This window comes from Macrotis lagotis, chromosome 1, assembly GCF_037893015.1.
Source record: "Macrotis lagotis isolate mMagLag1 chromosome 1, bilby.v1.9.chrom.fasta, whole genome shotgun sequence".
Lineage (NCBI taxonomy): Eukaryota > Metazoa > Chordata > Mammalia > Peramelemorphia > Peramelidae > Macrotis > Macrotis lagotis.
Genome location: NC_133658.1, coordinates 516,411,954 through 516,429,678, shown reverse-complemented (window position 1 = coordinate 516,429,678; position 17,725 = coordinate 516,411,954). Strand labels below are relative to the sequence as shown.

Here is a 17,725-nt window from a genome sequence, read left to right as displayed (position 1 = left end):
AAGAGTCTGAGGTCGGATTTGAACCCAGGTATTCCTGACTCCAAGGCCAGTGCTCTATTCACTTCGCCACCTAGCTGCCCCTAGACAAGTTTTTAAGACCAGAGCAAGTCCAATGCATTTTTGTATCTACTGACATCAAACTATCCCTAGGGCCCATAATAGCTTTTTATGACATAAACTAAACTAAAACTCTGTAACTCAACCAGTGACTCTCAGATGACAGGGAGGCATTTATACACTAAGGGAAGTCCTTCTTTTTCCTTTTAGGATTTCATCAATTTTTTTCTCTTGAACCTCCAGACACATGCTTTCTTGGCCTTTTTCTTGCTGAGCCCTTAAAAGGAATCACTTTAAGGATTATAAACTCTCTAGGGCAATGACCCTAAGGATGCTTCTTTGCATTATTCACAGAGCTTCCACAAGGCTTTGAACACAGTCGATAAGCAATAATAACTACACTAAGTTTGGGGGATGTGAAGAAAGGCAAAAAACTTACACTCTAATGGGGGAGACAATGTGCTAACAACTACATACAAATAAAATATATAGAAGACAAACTGTAGAAAATTAACTGGGGAAAGTAATAGCATTAAAAGAGAATGAGAAAGAACTTGTAGATCAAGTGTGTCCTGCCCTTAAAACCCATTCATGGGACCCTCAAGGCAAAGTATCTGGATAAAAAAGGAACCTGTGAGCGCATGTGCCAATGTTACACCATCACAAACCAGTTTAAACCTTAATTAACACGACTTGACTTTTTCCCATAAAACTAACATTTTGTAGACTCAACAACCTCAGGAGTTTTATTTTTTATAAACAAGAGATATACATATAAGAATCAGGATTTTTATTTAAAAACCCATATGACTCTTTGTAATTGCAATAGATAACTTTATTGTAGGCAGAATAAGTTGCTATTTTGTTCTAGGACTTTGAGAATAGATTTCAAGATTTTAGAAAACACCATGTGCATTTCAGTGTATTTGTTACTCCATTCTCAGTTGATATCAGCATATTACCTGCAAACTTGCAAATAGAATGTATAGAATTGCAATCAGATATGTGACTTAAAAATTATTCAAGTATCTTTATTGTATTTCTTTAAGTTGTTCCTGCCTAAAGAAAGATATCCAGGATTTCACAAACATGTCCTGTTCATGAAGTCTCTTTTGGGGAGACTTTTTTTTTGGATGAAGCATATGAAAAGTAAAAAATAGAACAAAATTAGCATCTTGAAAATATTATTTGCATAGCTACAATTTCCATCAAATCAGATAAAGATGCACTGATACTGAAAAAAACAGGTTCACATTAAAAATGGCAGGTTCCTATACTCATTATTTTTATTATACTTTATTACATTAATTACATTTTATTATTATGCATATTGGTAACATGGGTTATATTGCAAATAAATATTAAATTCTAAATGCAGCCCTTGACAAATTTTTGTAGGGTGATAGGGCCCAGAAGACCTAAAAGGTTGGATATCCATGTTATAGAAGGTGAAACTTCAGCTGGGACTTAAAGGAAGTCAGGATCTGGGAGGGAAAGATGAAGAAAGAATTCTAACCAATGAAAATGAACAGAATTGCAAGATGAAATGTCTTATTGAGGAATAGCCAGGAGATGACAATCACTGGATCACAGAATGGGGGAAGGGAATATAATATAGGGTGTAAGATATAAGAAGACTGAAATGGTTGGGGACTAGCATATGAAAGACTTTGAACTCCAAACAAGATTTCATATCTGATCCTGAAGGTAATAGTGTTGAAAGGCATTGGTGATTTCGAAACAGGGTGTGAGGAAGTGTATGGCCTGGTCATATCTGCCCTTTAGGAAGACCAGCAGGCTGTAGCAATAGCCCAGGTTTTAATGATAAGGCCCTGTCACCCGGGAGGTGGTGGTTTCAGAGGAAAGAAGGAAAGATATGAGAGATGTCCTGATAGGAACATTGGCTGTGGGAGGGAAGACAGAGGTGAGGAGTAGTAGTTGACAGCCTGGATGTCTGGAAGGAGATAATGAGAAATTCAGATGTGGAGAGGGTTTTGGAGTCAAGGGGGGTCAAAGATGAGTTTATCCAGGGAATACCGAGTTTAGGATGTCTAATGCTTGCCTCCTTGCAGGTTTAGGGCTTTCAATAAGTGCTTGAGCTTTATTAAATAATTGCTCTTATTTTTCCCCTAGATTCAGGGAAAAGGAACCTGGAGCACAGCTCACAGCACCATACTCTTGGATCCAGAAGGGATCTGAGAGACGGTCAATCACATTCAAACACCTCACTTTATACATGAAGTAGCTGAGGCCCACAAAAGTGACTTACCCAAGGTCACACAGTTCCAGGATGAGCCTTGGACCAGAAACTAAGGTCCTAGTAAGTCTAGATGCAATGCTCTTTTCTCCCTATACCAGTCTTTAAAAAGGAAAAATTCAAGAGGAAACCTCCTGCCCTGAGATCTTTTTAAATGGGTTGAAAGCACAGAACTGAGCCCCGTAGCCCAAAGCCGAGCTCCTTTGATTGGCAACAATTGCTCTGGCTTACACTGATTGGGGGGGTTAAATAGAGCATCCACGGCTCATTCCGCAGTGACTCATAAACCAGTTTTATCAAAAGCCTGGCTTTGAGGAGGCCTTCAGCACGACTGCGGCTTAGCTCGTAATGATGAGCATTCCGAGGCGGAGGAGGGGGAGGTGGGGACAGGGGATGGAACCGGGGCTGGGGCGGGAGGGGAAAAAGAAGCAACCCTCAGCCCCAAACGCAGTAGGAGCCCTTTCTGATGGTTTTAATCATCCTAAGTGCTGGGGCCAAGAAACTGTGTTCAAGTGGTTCTTTCACGCTGCGCCCCGCACCCAGTCTTCTGCTCCCGAAGCCTCCTCCCGCCTCATTGTAGCTCCCCGTGCTGCCCCGGAACACCTCGAAAATAGCACCGTTGCCTCGCGGCTCCTCCACTTTTCGGGGATGTTTTCCCCCGCTGCCTGCTGGTTGGGCTCTAATGAAAGGCTGGTCCGCACTGCCACCCGATTGTTCTGGTGCGTGGTGGTCCCGCAGCTGCAGCCTCTCCTTGTCCCGGGGAGCCACCGGATTCAGAGTTCCAGGCTCTCTGTCTGTCTGTCTCCTTCTCTCAGGGCCAATTAGGCTGCCAGCTTAGGTGCTATCTCGTGGTCGGATACTAATGCTCACTGTTGGGGGGGGGGGTACCCTAGAATCCCTGCATTACTAGTGCTGAAGGGAGATAAAGACCAGTGAATGTCTGCCATCCAAGGACCGCCCTAGAGTGTTTGCCGAAGCTCCAGAGAAATAGTAGTCTGAGTGCTTTCTACCTAACCCAGCCTTTCTCCTTTTAAAGAGGGTAAGTTCCTTGAGGTCAGGAACTTAACAGGAAGGGCTCAGGAAATAGTTCTTGAAACGAACTGAATTGAAAGTTAAGTTCAAAGGGATTGCCTTATGTGTCAGTGATTAGAATGGAAATCCAGTATGGTTCTGTGAGCTGTGAGCTAGACTCCTCATTTCTGAATCTAGAGGATAAGTAAGAGCACATAATCATACAAAGGAGGGAAAGCTTAAGTCAAACGATGAATGTGTTGTTCATTGTCTATCCGCAATCGCCTCCCGGGAGACTAAATAGCTGTATGAGCCTGTGCAAGTTACACACAACCTTCCAGCCTCGGCAATATATGGTGCTTCAACTTTGCAAAGCACTTTACAACTGTTATCTCATTTGATTCTCATAGAAACCCTGGCAGGTAGTTGCTGTTATAATTCTGATTTAATTAACAGAAAATTAGACAGAGGTTCAGTGGATCACCGAGGGTTATATTGCTAGAAAGATTCTGAGATAAAATTTGAACTCAGGTCTTCATGACTTCAGGTTCAGTATTACATCTACTGTGCCATCAGCTACCTCAATGAAGCATTTGGTTTAATGGTTTCTAAAGTCCCTTGCAGTTTTGTACTTATGATCCTATAATCCTATGATCATATCTCAGTAATCCATGCCCAGTTTGGACAAATTTCCAAGGCCCTCACTGGAGCTCTGGCTTTTCATTACAATCCTCCCTTTTTAGAGGGAAATCAGAAGAAATTTATGTGTAGAGAACTTTGCCAACCATGCTATAATTATTGTAAATAATAATTATTTAGTTCCTACTGTATGCCAGACATTGGGCTGGGAGCTAAGCCTATAAAGATAAAAAATGAGACAGAATCCACCCTCAGGGAATTTGCTTTATTATATAAGGGAAGACCACACGTGCACAGATAATCACCTACTAGGAATTGGTACTTGAATTTTGAAGAAAAGTTTATATATACATATCTCCACTTAGAAGTGTTCAGCAACTGGGAAGTGAAATGAGAGATTACAATTCAGGAGAGAAATTAGGGTTGGTTATAAAGATCTGGGAGCTGTCTTTATAGAGATGATAATTGAACCATCCATGACGTCACTAAGAGAGTACAGAGAGAATAAACAAAGAAGAAATTGTTGAAAAAAATCTGTTGAGGACTTATTGTGTGCCAAACACAAGTATCTGGGGATACTAATAACAAAAAAAAAAGAATAAATAGAAAGGAGTGTTGTCCAAGAAGGGTGTTTTGTTTTGGAGAGTCATAGGAATGAGTGGAACATTGAATTGACTAACCTTTTCTACAAGCAATTTATTGATTTTTATTGTAGTTTCTAGAGTTAGAAAGTGTGTGAGTTGATCAGTAGGTGTTGTGGAAAGGAATAGTAAACAATACAGGACTGATGAAAACATGGTTTAAAGGGAAGCTTGACTGTCATCAATGAGTTACACTGGGCCAAGAATTGTTTAAGGGAATAAGTTGTGCCTGCCTTTTTTGTGACCTCATTTAGGGTTTTCTAGACAAAAATACTGGAGTGACTTGCCATTTCCTTCTCCAACTCAATGATATGATGAAACTGAGGCCAAAAGAGTTAAATTGATTTGCCCAGGGTCACTCAGCTAGTAAGTATCTGTGACTGGATTTAAATTCAGGTCTTCCTGAGTCCAGGCCAGGTGTTCTATTTACCTGTCCCCTGGAGAAAAAGTAAAAGGGATTCAAATAACTCCTTTCTGTGATGGAAAGGGATCTGAGATAGAGGAGGGCAGGCAGAGAAGGGGACAGAAAAAGACAACTGTACAATTAGAGATTTAAAAAATAGGGTTAAAGCTCTTAAAGAGGAGAGAGCTGTATGCACTAAAAAGAATTCTAGTGCAGCTGTAAAAATAGTCAAGAGATAGATCATCAACTAAGGGACTGAGGAAGAAGAAGAGAGTAACTCCTCCAGTAACAATACCCTCCTGAAAAGTAATGAAGAGTATTTGTCAATCAAAGAACAAATGGGACAACTAGGTGGCACAGTGGATAGAGCACTGGCCATGGAGTCAGGAGTACCAGAGTTCAAATCTGACTTCAGACACTTAATAATTACCTAGCTGTGTGCCTTAAATAAAAAAAAAATCAAAGAACAATAGAGAGAATTGTTATCTTCCTAGAGCATATGCATCTAACATGTAACAGACAACCTACCAATCCTTTTCAAAAAGGATGACGACTATTCATTATTCATTCATATGGGCACAAATGACCAGGTTCCAGGAGAAATCTAAAACATATTGCCAATGATTATGAAATCTTGGGCAAGAAACTTAATACTAGATTAATTATTAATTAGGACAGATTGGGTTTTCCCTATTGTTGTCTGTTAAAGGCAAAGGATGTAGAAAAAAATCACTTGGGGAAAGCTAGGTGGTGAAAGTGCATGAGTGGATGGAACTCTGTACCTAAAGTCTGAAGGACCTGAGTCCTCACTATTCTTGTCTCTTAAAAAAATCATTTGGGAAATGAAGAGCTTGTTAGGTGAGTAGTGTCTGAAGATGGAATTTGAATGTCTAGATTAGGGTTTATAATATAAAGTAGACAAATTCCTGACCGGAGATGGTATACGCTTAGCAAAGAAATGCCTAACTACTGTTGAGGAAGGCAAGTCACTTGGCCCAGATAAACTACACCTTTGCATTCTAAAATAATTGGTAAATGGGATTGCTGAGCCATGGAGGAGAGACCCCACAAGATTACAGAAGGGAAAAATGTCCTAATTTAAAAAAATTAAAGAGAGGAAGGGAATAATATCTGAAAGCTACAGACCAATCAATGAACTTGACTTTGATTCTGGGGAAAATTTCTTGAATGGATCATTAAAGAGTTATTGATTTAAAAGAAGCAAAATAGTTTCATCAAGAGTAGGTCATGCCAGATCAACCTCATTTCCTTTTTTTGACAGGATCACTAAACTACTAGATTAGGGAAATACTGAGGATATAATTTACCTAGGTTTTTTTTCTTTTTTCAATTAATTACTTTTTAAGTGTATTCTTTTTCCCTCCCCACAAATGAAAAAAAGTAAAAGAAAACGCTTATAGCAAATATTGATGAGCTGGAGAGTGTACAGAGGAGGTCAATTAGTCCATGATGTATGAGATTGGATTGAAGGATCTGAGCAGATTTAGTCAGGAAGAAAATGAGACTCAGGGATGATTTGAGAGCTGTGTTCAAGTATTTGACAGTTGAAGAAGGATGATACTTGTTATGTTTGACCCTGAAAGGCTAAATGGAAGTTAAAATTAAAGCTTGATGTCAGAAAAAAAAACCACAAATTGAAAAAACCTAGAACTGTCCATAAGTGGAATGGACTGCATTGAGTGTGATGGGTTTCTTTTCTTCAAGCAGAGACTGGACAACCATCTATTAGATATGTCCTACAGGGAAATCCTTTCATACACTGGACTACAGGGATAGCAAGGTGGTATCATAGTGGAGAATGCCAGGCATGGTCAGGAAGGCTCATTTTCTCGAGTTCAAATCTTACCTTAGCCATTCACAAACTGTGTGATCCTGGGTAAGTCTCTTCAATCTGTTTGTCTTAATTTCCTCCTCTGTAAAATGAGCTGGAGAAAGAAATGGCAAACCACTCCAGTATCTTTGCCAAGAAAAACCTCAAATGAGGTCACAGAGTCAGATATGAGTGAAACAATTGAACAACAACATCAGACTGCCTTCCAACTTTCTAATTCTCATTGGCAGTGTGACTTTTACTCATTATAGGGAATTACTGAAAATTTTTTGAGAAGAGGAATAACATAGATTTCCACTATACAAAAGAAAGATTATGCTTTAAGCAATGGAAGAATGGATACAAAGAGAGGGTGGAGTTAGTTGGGGAGAACTTTTTTTCCCAACAGAAAGGGATATTCCTGAATCTTCCAAACCAATGACTGTCATCTTTACCTCTAGAATTTAGGGAGTTTTATTATCTCTAGTTACACCTTTACTCCTCCTTCTTTTTGTTGGAGGATGGAGTTGAGGGTTAAAGCAACAGGGCCTACTAGAAATCAAAAGATTAGCTCACGAATTTTCAGTCTAGGCCAGGGTAATGCTCCTCAGCTAGTGCTCCTCCTTTTCCCAAGTTTTTTTTCTATTTTGAGAACTTAATATGGCATATTATTAATGATTAAAACTCTGGACATCCAGGTAGCCTCTGTTTATCATGCTGAAAATGGGGGCCCTATCTTATTAAATTTTATATATTCAAATAGAGTCTGCTATCTCCCAAATGCACTCTCAGGATGAAGCCAGTAATGCAGTATGAAATTTTTATTATTGAACATTGGCTTCATATAAAACAAAACCAAATCTGGATAAATAACCAATTTGAGGAAATGGAAAGAAAAAATAATTTTATAATACCTCTTAGTAAGAAAAGGCAAATGGGGAGGGAGCAGGGGCAGGACAAACCTTTCCTGCTTTCACAGTTCTTTCAAGAATGGTTACTCTCAGGTGTCCTCCCTCAGCTGTGCTTCTCTCTCTGCCAAACCTCAGCTTTACTCTCTCCTTTGATCATCCACTGTAATCACCAACTTGGTCTTGCATCTCCCCCTGTCTCCCTTCCTTCCTTTCTCCCTCCTTTCCTCTCTCTTTTCCTTCCTTTTTCTCTTTCTCCTCTCTTTTCGCCTCTCTTTTTCTCTCTCCCTTTTTGCCCCCCTCCTCTCTTTCTTTCCCTCTTTCTCTCCATGCCTGTTATAGACTCATTCCCAACTGTCTAGGATACCATAACCTCTCCCACTCCAGTCTAAACCATGAGCTAGATAATCTCTTCTCAGACCATGGAAGACTACAAACCACAGAATCCTGTGAAGGCCAGACCTTTACTACACCTGCAAAGCAGCCAGCCTGTAACCTGTCTGAATAGCCTGTTATATTCCTCCCTAGGGTTTGGAATTTTGCAGTCTTGCAAAATTGCTACAGTACACGTGGCACCTGAAATTATATACTACAGCATCAATATACATATCAGCACTGAGCAGTACAAGGATGATTAACCCAGCATCCCTAGTAATCACCTTAGGGTACTATTTATAGCAAATATACATCATCAATACATGCAAGAGACAGAACACAATGTAAAGCATCATTTGACAGGCTGCTTCAGTCACTACAGGTCTAAATCACATGCAGAATATATCACATGCATATGACACAGGACTTCATGCATATCCATACAATACAAGCAAATGTGCCTAACAGCAAGCAAAATTAAGCAGGAATAAAACCAGGACGCCTATAAATAACCAAATGTACTAAGCAGCAAAACTATGTGCACCTGGCTCACAGAAAAACTCAGCCTTGGTTACAAACTAATGTAGTTCCAAAATATAAATGGAACTGATACCAAACAAATTAAGGTCCAGGAAGAAAATAACAAAAATAATATAGTCATGATAAATGAAAAATACTTAAATATATGGTAATTAAAAGTTCATACCTGCAATACACACATTGTTGTTGTTTAGTTGTTCAGTCTGACTGTAACCCCATTTGAGTTTTCTTGGTAAAGATACTGGAGTGGGTTGCTCATTTTGCTGATGAGGAAACTGAGGCAGACAAGGTTAAGTGACTTGCCCAGAATCACACAACCAATAAGTATCAGAGGCCAGATGTGAAGTCAGGTCATCCTAATTCCAAGCCCAGAGTTCTCCACTGTACCACCAGAGCCCCATGTTACATCACTTAAATTAGTATTGTCATCTGGCTGCATGTGTGTCAGTCAATCAATCAGCAAATATTTATTATGTATTTACTATATGCCAGTCATGCTAGGTACTGGGGATACAGTACAGAGAATGAAACAATTCCTATCTATGATGAACTTTATGTATAGCATAAAAATAAAGTTATATACAAAATTATGTTTGTATGTATGGACAAGGTTAAATACAAGGTTGTTTGGAAGGGAGGGTGCTAGATGTTGAGACATCAGGAGAAGTTTCATGAAGAAGATGGTACTAGAGATGCACCTTAAAGGAAGAGAAGGATTCTAGGATGCAGAGAGGAGAAGGGATTGAATTCCTATGCTGAAGCACAGTTAGTGAAAATGCACTGAGATGGTTATAGAGGGTCATGTGGGAGGAACAGAGAGGAGGACAGTTTGGTTTTCCTTTGAATCAGAAAATATAGGAAGGGGACTGGTGTCCAAGGAGGTGGAAAGATAAAGTGGGGTTAGGTTGCAAAAGCCTTTAAAAGCTAAACAAGGGTGGGGGGGTGAGTGTAGGAAGAACAGTCAAATAACTCAATGGATGCACAGCTTGGAATTAAGAGATCCTGAGTTCAAATCTAGCTTCAGACACAAACTGTATGACCTTGGGCCCAGATTGCTTCCAAAAAACTAAAACCAACCAAATGGAAACTTAAATGGAGAAATTTGTAATTTATCTTAGAAGCAAGAGAAAGCTAGGGAAATTGAGTACAGAAGTGATATATTCAGCTGTATTTAAGGATAATTATTTGGGAGCAGTGGTGAGCCTTGAGGTAGAGAGACTATTTTGACCATTTCACCTGGGTCCACCATGAGTTAGTCTGGTCACTGAGAAGTCACTGAGTCTGAGAACTACTGATTTATCTATCCCTAATCCTGTTCAACCTGATGGTATGAAATGATTTGCTATCCTCATTAGAAGTAAAGTCTTACTTACCTAGAGCTGAGCTTGTTGAAGACCTGACTGCCTAGCAGATTTTTACTCTGCTATGTAATAACAGAGTTTATATCCTAGGAGTCAGAACAACTAAAGCAATAGAAAGAAAATGTGCTGCCTTTGGGTTCAGACCTCTTCTATTATTTGAATTGGTTGTTAGGATACAGTACAGAAAGTCTTCTTCATTCAAAATGACTTTTTTTTGAGCTACTGTCTGGGTCATACAGTCTTTGCATGACTGGCAGGCAGTCTCTTTCATTTACCATTCCCCTTATGAATGTCCATCAGTCTTAACTTGTCAGGGAGGGAATTTAGCTAAACTTCCAATTGGCAATAAGTGATTGGGATGAATTGTCTTTCTAGGACCCCTGCCAGTCTTTGGGACTATTTTGTAAATAAACAAGTCACCCAATCTCTCCACAACTATTTAGCTTTTCCATCAAGATGCTAACTTGTAAATCCCTGAACACTAATCCCAGAACTGTCACTTTGTTGAAAGTATTGACATTGAACTTGTCATTTATTTCTATTAATGTTATTTTGAGTTTAAATTGTAGGTGGGTGATAAACAATTTTCAGCTTCTCTGTCAGTTAAGAGATAGACTAGTTGTGAATAGTCTCTCTGTCCTCAAAGCACAAGTCAATGAGGAGGTAGGGTTCAGGTGGAAACATTTAGAAGCTAAGTTGAAATCAATAGTGTGCATGCAATAAGAAAACCACAAGTTAGCTTCTCTCAGATTTGTTCCAGTCTCAACACCTCCAAGATGCTCATTAGTGTGTGGCTGAAATGTTTAGGCTGTCTTATTCACTATTTCTTTAAGAATCACCATGTCAGGAATTCAAGAAGGTGAACAACTGGCAGTTGGAGCTCAAGAATAATCTTTGAAATAATTTCCCCTCAAGTTAGGACACAAGAACACAAGGTATAAGAGGCAAGAAAAAAGTTATATGGTTTTCCACCTCCTTAGTCCACTTCCTATTAGAATCACTACCCATGTATAGAATGCCAGATGAAGGTATACACAGAAAAAGGGTGAGGAAGGACAAGAGAGAATTGGGTGAAAGGGACAGGAGGGAAAAGAAGCTCTGGCAGCAGCTAATATAAACAGTAAAAATATGACTCACCCTTAGTGATCCATGGGTACTCTCAGTGTAGGTCCCCAAAATACCCACTTGCAGCCCAAGCAAAATTGTTATAGTTACCACCACAGGGGAGACCCAAATAGTTTTTATTCCTGGGAGGATTTTCTGTTTCTTTTCTTTAATTGATTCCCCCCCACCTTTTCTAATGTTTTTAATTTCATTTAATTTAAATGACAATGACCAGAACAAGATCAATTCTTTCTCTCATTTTTTTTTAGGTTTTTGCAAGACAAATGGGATTAAGTGGCTTCCCCAAGGCCACAGCTAGGTAATTATTAAGTGTCTGAGACCAGATTTGAACCCAGGTACTCCTGACTCCAAGGCCAATGCTCTATCCACTTGGCGGCCCCTCTCTCCTTTCTTGATGAAAGTTTTTAGAGATATTCTTGTCTATTGGCCAGGTGTGTTTTGATACCTGAGTATGGGGGTTAAGAAGGCAGTCAAATGGAAGAATTGCCATGGACAAAGGGGCCTTATGCCCAACCAATAACTTGTGTGCCTCCTACTTTGAAATCTAGGAAATTTTTTAAAATGAGAACTGTGAAATACAAGATATTAGTGTTATCTGAGAAAGATAACATTGTCAATCTTCAGTTCTCATTTTGCTCATGATATAAGATAAAAGGAAACAGGTTGCTTTGCTGGATATTGACATATGGGGATCATAAATTCTCAAGACTTTGGGATTAGAGGGAAAACAGGTTCATCAGAGTGATTCTGGATTTTCTTCAGTATATGTTGAAGAAGAGTTTGGTTGGCTTTCTTCTTGATAGACTAGGGCCATCGCAAGTTGTACTGACCTATGTCTTATCACTGACCCCAGATGGCTCTGGAGGAGAGAATAAGGTTGATAATTTTGCACAGCCCTCCCTTACTAACTAAATCCATTTCAATTGCAAGTCTTGCACTCTCCTGATGTCTTTGGTCCTCTTTGAGAACAATGGATATATGATAAACAATTAAGTTATCTGTTAGGGATGTCCAGAATAGTATAATTGAGAAAATACTTCATGATGTGGATTTCACCTGACCCTGCAGATAAACATTTAGCTATAGTACAGTGTCTCAGTGCAACACATGAAGGACATGTATCTAAGCCCTATTACATGAGATTTATAAAGAATAAATTGGAGGTGTTCGCAGAAGGAAAGCACTAGCAAATGATAGGGATCAGGAAAGGTTTCTCACAAAAAAAGTGGAATTTTAACTGAGAGCTGAAACAAGCCAGGGAAAGGAGGAGTTAGAAATAAGGAGGGAGAAGATTTCAGAAATTAGAAACAGCCATAGAAAATGCCCAGAATTGGGAGATGGCATGTCTCACAGAGGAAAATCTCTGGAAGCCGGAAGACCCAAGTATCTCCTCTTCTGAGCTCTTACCAACTCTGCTTCCTCCCTCAATGAGAAAAATCTTCCACAGATGACTGGCTTGAGCCTCGAGTTACAGATTAAACCACCATTTTTTAAAGTAATGAAACATTCAATCACATTGCTGGTACTAAAATATTAATAATTAATAATAAGTTTAGCAAGAGAAAAAAGGAACTAAGTACTGTTAATAAGTAAAATAAATTTTAGAAGATCACTTATTTAATCTTTATCTCTTATTTCTGTTTCTATGTATGTTTTCTAATGTGTAGAATATATTAATAAAACAACACATAATTTATTACAAAATAAATACATTGCTTAACTTTTTTTTTACTCATGGGATTCATGATCTAAAAAAATTTGCCTAAGAAAATGTTGAGTGTGAACCACTAGGAAGAATACTGAAATAGGCCAAGTCCTACAAAGTTCCTCCCAGATCTAAATCAATGATTCTATGGAGAAAGAATATTTCATGAACTAAAACCCATGTTCTTTTGTATGCATGATTCTAAGTGCAGACTGTGAGTTCTTCTATTAGATTGTAACTTCCTTCAGAATAAGATTTGTTATGTCTAGATATATCTATAGCTAATCTATATCAATATCTATAGATCTCTTTATATATCTACTAGGTAGATACCTACCTACACACATATGTGTATGCATATGTATATCTGTATTTCTTTATCATCTGTTATGGATTAGAAATGGAACTTGAAGCCATATCTTCCTAGTTCTAAGGTCAGTTTATTCTCCTATGCCCTAACTTGCTTCTTTTCTTTTTGTATATGCTTATTATTAGATAAGTGCTTGCTGAACTGAAATTAACTGAATTGGTGCCTCTGAGTAACCAACCCATGTTGGATTTTTTCATTTCTTTGAACTTGCCACCTTCTTAGCCCCTTTATCAAGATATTAAAGTTAAATCTTATTGATTTAGAATAAAAGTACACGTGTTGGACTCTGACTCAGGTCTTTTCACAGTATCTTTTGTTTTTAGCTACCTTCCTTTCCTCATATATCCAGTCAGTTTTTACTAGAGTCAGTTCTTACAGGCAGCTAATTGTTAAATTTCTGATCAGAACATTTAATTAAAAATTGGCAAACACTATAAATTAGGGCTTGCTTTATTGTTTTATTGATTGACTTTAGAAAGTGATGGAGAAGATTTTGATAATGTATATTAAATTCAAAAGTATGTTGTGTATAAATTTTTGAAGGGATAGCCAGTTGTTAAATATTTACCAGCCCACCACTGCCTATATCTCTGTCCCAGCCCTACCCAGAGAGGTTGGCAACTTCCAGTAGTTTGGCACATATACCCAGTTGATGTGCAAGTCAAGACATCATCTATATGAGGTCATTTGTCCTCTTTAAGAAAAACCATCACAACCCAGAGAGATATCTTCAAGAAAAAAGCAGTTAAATAGAATTAACCAAGGGCTCTAAAAAGAGGTATATTCTCTTGCCTCTGCAGAGAAGTCTAGGAAGTACATTTCCTCATCTCTTCTTCTGAACCAAGGTTGGATATGATAGGAAGTATTCAATTTCTTTTGTTGTTATTGTTCGTTCCATTTACATTGTTGTTGTTACTGTGTATATTGTTTTTCTTGTTCTGCTTGTCTAACTTTGTATCAGTTCCCATAAGTCTTTCCATGCTTCACTGCATTCTTCATATTCATCGTTTCTTTTAGACAACAATAGTCCATTCCCTTCTTGTACCACCATTTATATAGCCTAAGTGAGGGATATCTATGTTGACTCTAATTCAAAAACGAAATAGTCTGAGGTTTCAAGAAGTTTATAAATTCTACTGGGGGTGGGGGGAGAGAGAGATGCAATATCTACAAGATAAGTAAATACAGGGTAATCTGGGGAAGGAGATAGCACTAACAACTGTGGAAGTTCAATGGAGACCTCAGGGCACCTGAGACAGCCTTAAAAGAAAGAAGATAAGAATTTTGAGAGACTGACCGAAGGAAATGTGTTCCAGGAACAGACACTGGTGATAAAATGTTAGGTCCAAAAAATGAGAAGAAGGTCAGTTTGGCAGTAATTTAGAGTATGTGAAGGGGACTTAATAAGACTGGAAAGGTGATCCTGTGTCATATTGAAAGAAGAGAATACTGATTGATGTATCACAGTTGACTTCCTAATCATGGAAAGTAAGGAACTATACCAGAGTATTAAAAACTAACTATAAAAATAAGACTATACCCAGTGCTCTATTTAGAAAAGACAAACAAAAAACTCTGAGTTCGTTAGAAAGGAAGCAATGTCTTTAGTCAAAGCGATTGGTCACACTCCCTACGTGACCTTAAAAGACAGTGGAACAATTAGCAGGTTGGGGTGGGTCTCAACAAAATCCAGACTTGAGTTCTTCTCTCAATGAGACTGGCAGAAGATATTAACAGAGATGGAGAAGGGAACTTTGCAAGAGGCCACATAGGACTAAGAGAGTGAATATAGCCATCAAGGAGAATTGGGGTCAGGTCAACAGGAGTGGGTTCAGATGGGGAAGAATGTGAATTAGTATAAATTCTGTGTTTTTGGAAACTTTCTGGATTACATACAGAGCCCAAGGCAGTGAATAATTCATCATTTCCCTTTCCCCCTTGGACTCCTTCATGGGAGCCTGATGTCTTTTCTTTCTGATCATGGGTAAAGTCTGTTTACCATTCTTTGTTTTAAATATTTACTTTGTCTTCATAAACAGTGTTAAACACAGCCATTTGCTAGTCTGGGCGTGCTTATTGGGAATATAATTAGGAGGAGGGAATTGAGGTGTAGGATCCTGGGAGAAGAGAGAGAAAAACTAGATTTAGTGCTTAGGTACTGTGCCAGAGCACTGTCTCTGCCTAGGGGATTGTAGCTAAAAATTAGAGAGAATTATAGATTCTTTTGTTAAAACTTCCCAGAGCAGAGAAAGAATGTTTATGTTAGGACACCCATTAAGGCAATCAGTCTGGAGCAGGATGGAGGAATGAAAAAGAGAGACTGAATGATCCAGCGCGTTCCCCCATTCCACCACTGCTGCATTAGATTGAGGAATTTGTATCTTATCTTGGACAACACTGAATATTTTGACAAGGGGAGTGACAAAAGCAAACAACTCAGGAATATGATTTTGGCTAGATAAGAAGGATGAATTAGAGAGGGGAGAGACTGGAAGCAGGAAGAAAACTATTACAATAGTCCAAGGTCAAGGGACAGTCAGATGGCAAAGTAAATAAAGAGCAGCAATACAGAAAGCAGAAGGTCCTGAGTTCAAACAACACAAGCTGTGTGATGATGGGTAAATCACTTAATCCTAATCACCTCAGACAAACAAAAAAATGTCCCCTTTAGAGGTAGTGAGGGCCTAAACTAGGATGGTGGCAATGTGAGGAGAGAAAGAAGAGAAGCAAGAGATAATGTAGAGGTAGAAATGGCAGGATTTGACAACTGTATTTGGGAATGAAGAAGAGCGAAACAGTCAAGGATAATTCAGAGTTTATGAAGTTTGAGGACAATGGTAACAAATCAGGAAGTTTAGAGGAGGGGGCAAGTTTAGAGGGGAAGATAATGAAGCTCATTTGAGACCTGAGGAATTTGAGATGCCTTTGGAACAGTCAACAAAGTGTCTAACAGGCAGTTGGTGATGGAAGACTGGAGTTTGGAAGGGAGATTAGAAATAGACAGAGAGTTGGGAATCTGTGTAAAGATGATGACTGAACCTGTGGAAGTTGATGAGAGAGAAAAGAGATGGCCAGAAGAGAATTTACTTAAAGAGGTATTCACATACTTAGGGAACAAGAAAGGATTCAGCAAATGAGTGTAGCATTATGAAAAATACTCTTAAGGATCTCACATTTCTTTTTGTTCAAGATTTTTAAAAAATTATTGATAGTTTTTGTTATTGCATCACCAAAGTTTCCCATATCTTTCCCCTTAGAATCTCCCCATCATCCCATATAACATTAACTATTGTCTTTCCTCCACACTTTATAGCATGATGTTTTCAGCCATGTTATCAAATGCTTTCAGTAAGGATAAACATGGCTTCAAGGTCAGCTGCTGCACTCTTGGCAGATTCTTCACTTTGCAAAGTCTATAAGCCAAGACCAAAGTGGAGGGAGTGTTGGTACATGAGTTTCTGTTTGTAGATGATTGTGCACACTATGCAACCTCTAAAGCTGATACTCAACAAAATATGGATTGATTCTCTGCTGCTTGTGTTAATTTTGGTCTAATAATTAACACCAAGAAAGCACAGGTGTTCCATCAGCCTACACCACACCATCCATATGTGGAAGTATTGATTACAACAAATGGAGAAGTTTTGAATATTGTGGCAAGTTCACTTACCTTAGTAGTATCCTTTCCAAGGAGGTACATATTGATAATGAAGATGACACACACATTGCCAGAGCTGGCTCAGTATTTGGGAGGTTCTGAAAGAAAGTATAGGAGAGAAGGAGTATTAGACTGACTACCAAACTGAAGGTCTACAGAGCAATTGTGCTGATCTCATTGCTATATGCCTGTGAAACTTGAACAGTCCTCAAATGCCATGTCAGGAAACAGAATCATTTCCATTTAAATTGTCTTAGGAAGATTCTGAGGATCACCTGACAGGAGAAGATACCAGACACTGAGGTCCTTTCTCAAGCTAAACAGCCTGGCATTCCAACATTACTACAGAGAATGCAACTACAATGGGCTTGGCATGTTGTTAGAATGCCAGATATATGCTTTCCAAAAAAAACTATTTTATGGAGAACTCACACAAGGGAAAATCTCACAAGGGGTCAGAAGAAATGATACTGAGACACCCTGAAGGTTTCATTGAAGAACCTTAGAATTAATTGTACAGCATGGGAGACACTGACATAGGACCACCCAGCATAGTGTAAACTCATCAGAGAAGGTACTGCACTCTAAGAGGAAGGCAGAATTGTAACAACTCAAAGGAAAGGTGACATCAGTAAGTTTAGAGTACCCATCCCAGGTGTTCATGTGAACTATTTGTGCCCAATTTGTGGTAGACCATTCCTAGCTCATGTTCTGATCAGCCATGGTCAGACACACTGTAATTTGTCTCAAACATAGTGATGTCATTTTGGTCTTCTTCCATAACAAAGGACAAGAAACATAACATTAAAAAAGAAAAGAATATAAAAAAAGGGAAAAATTAACA

The 17,725-nt window shown here is 38.7% G+C and overlaps 1 long non-coding RNA gene across 1 annotated transcript in view; it reads right to left on the bottom strand.

Moving 5' to 3' along the window:
- LOC141506947 (uncharacterized) overlaps positions 1-17,725 on the bottom strand; it is a 90,163-nt gene that overhangs the window by 23,144 nt on the left and 49,294 nt on the right. The window contains exon 3 of the long non-coding RNA XR_012474030.1: positions 16,894-16,979. This is a non-coding gene — a long non-coding RNA (uncharacterized LOC141506947). The remainder of the gene's footprint in view (positions 1-16,893; positions 16,980-17,725) is intronic.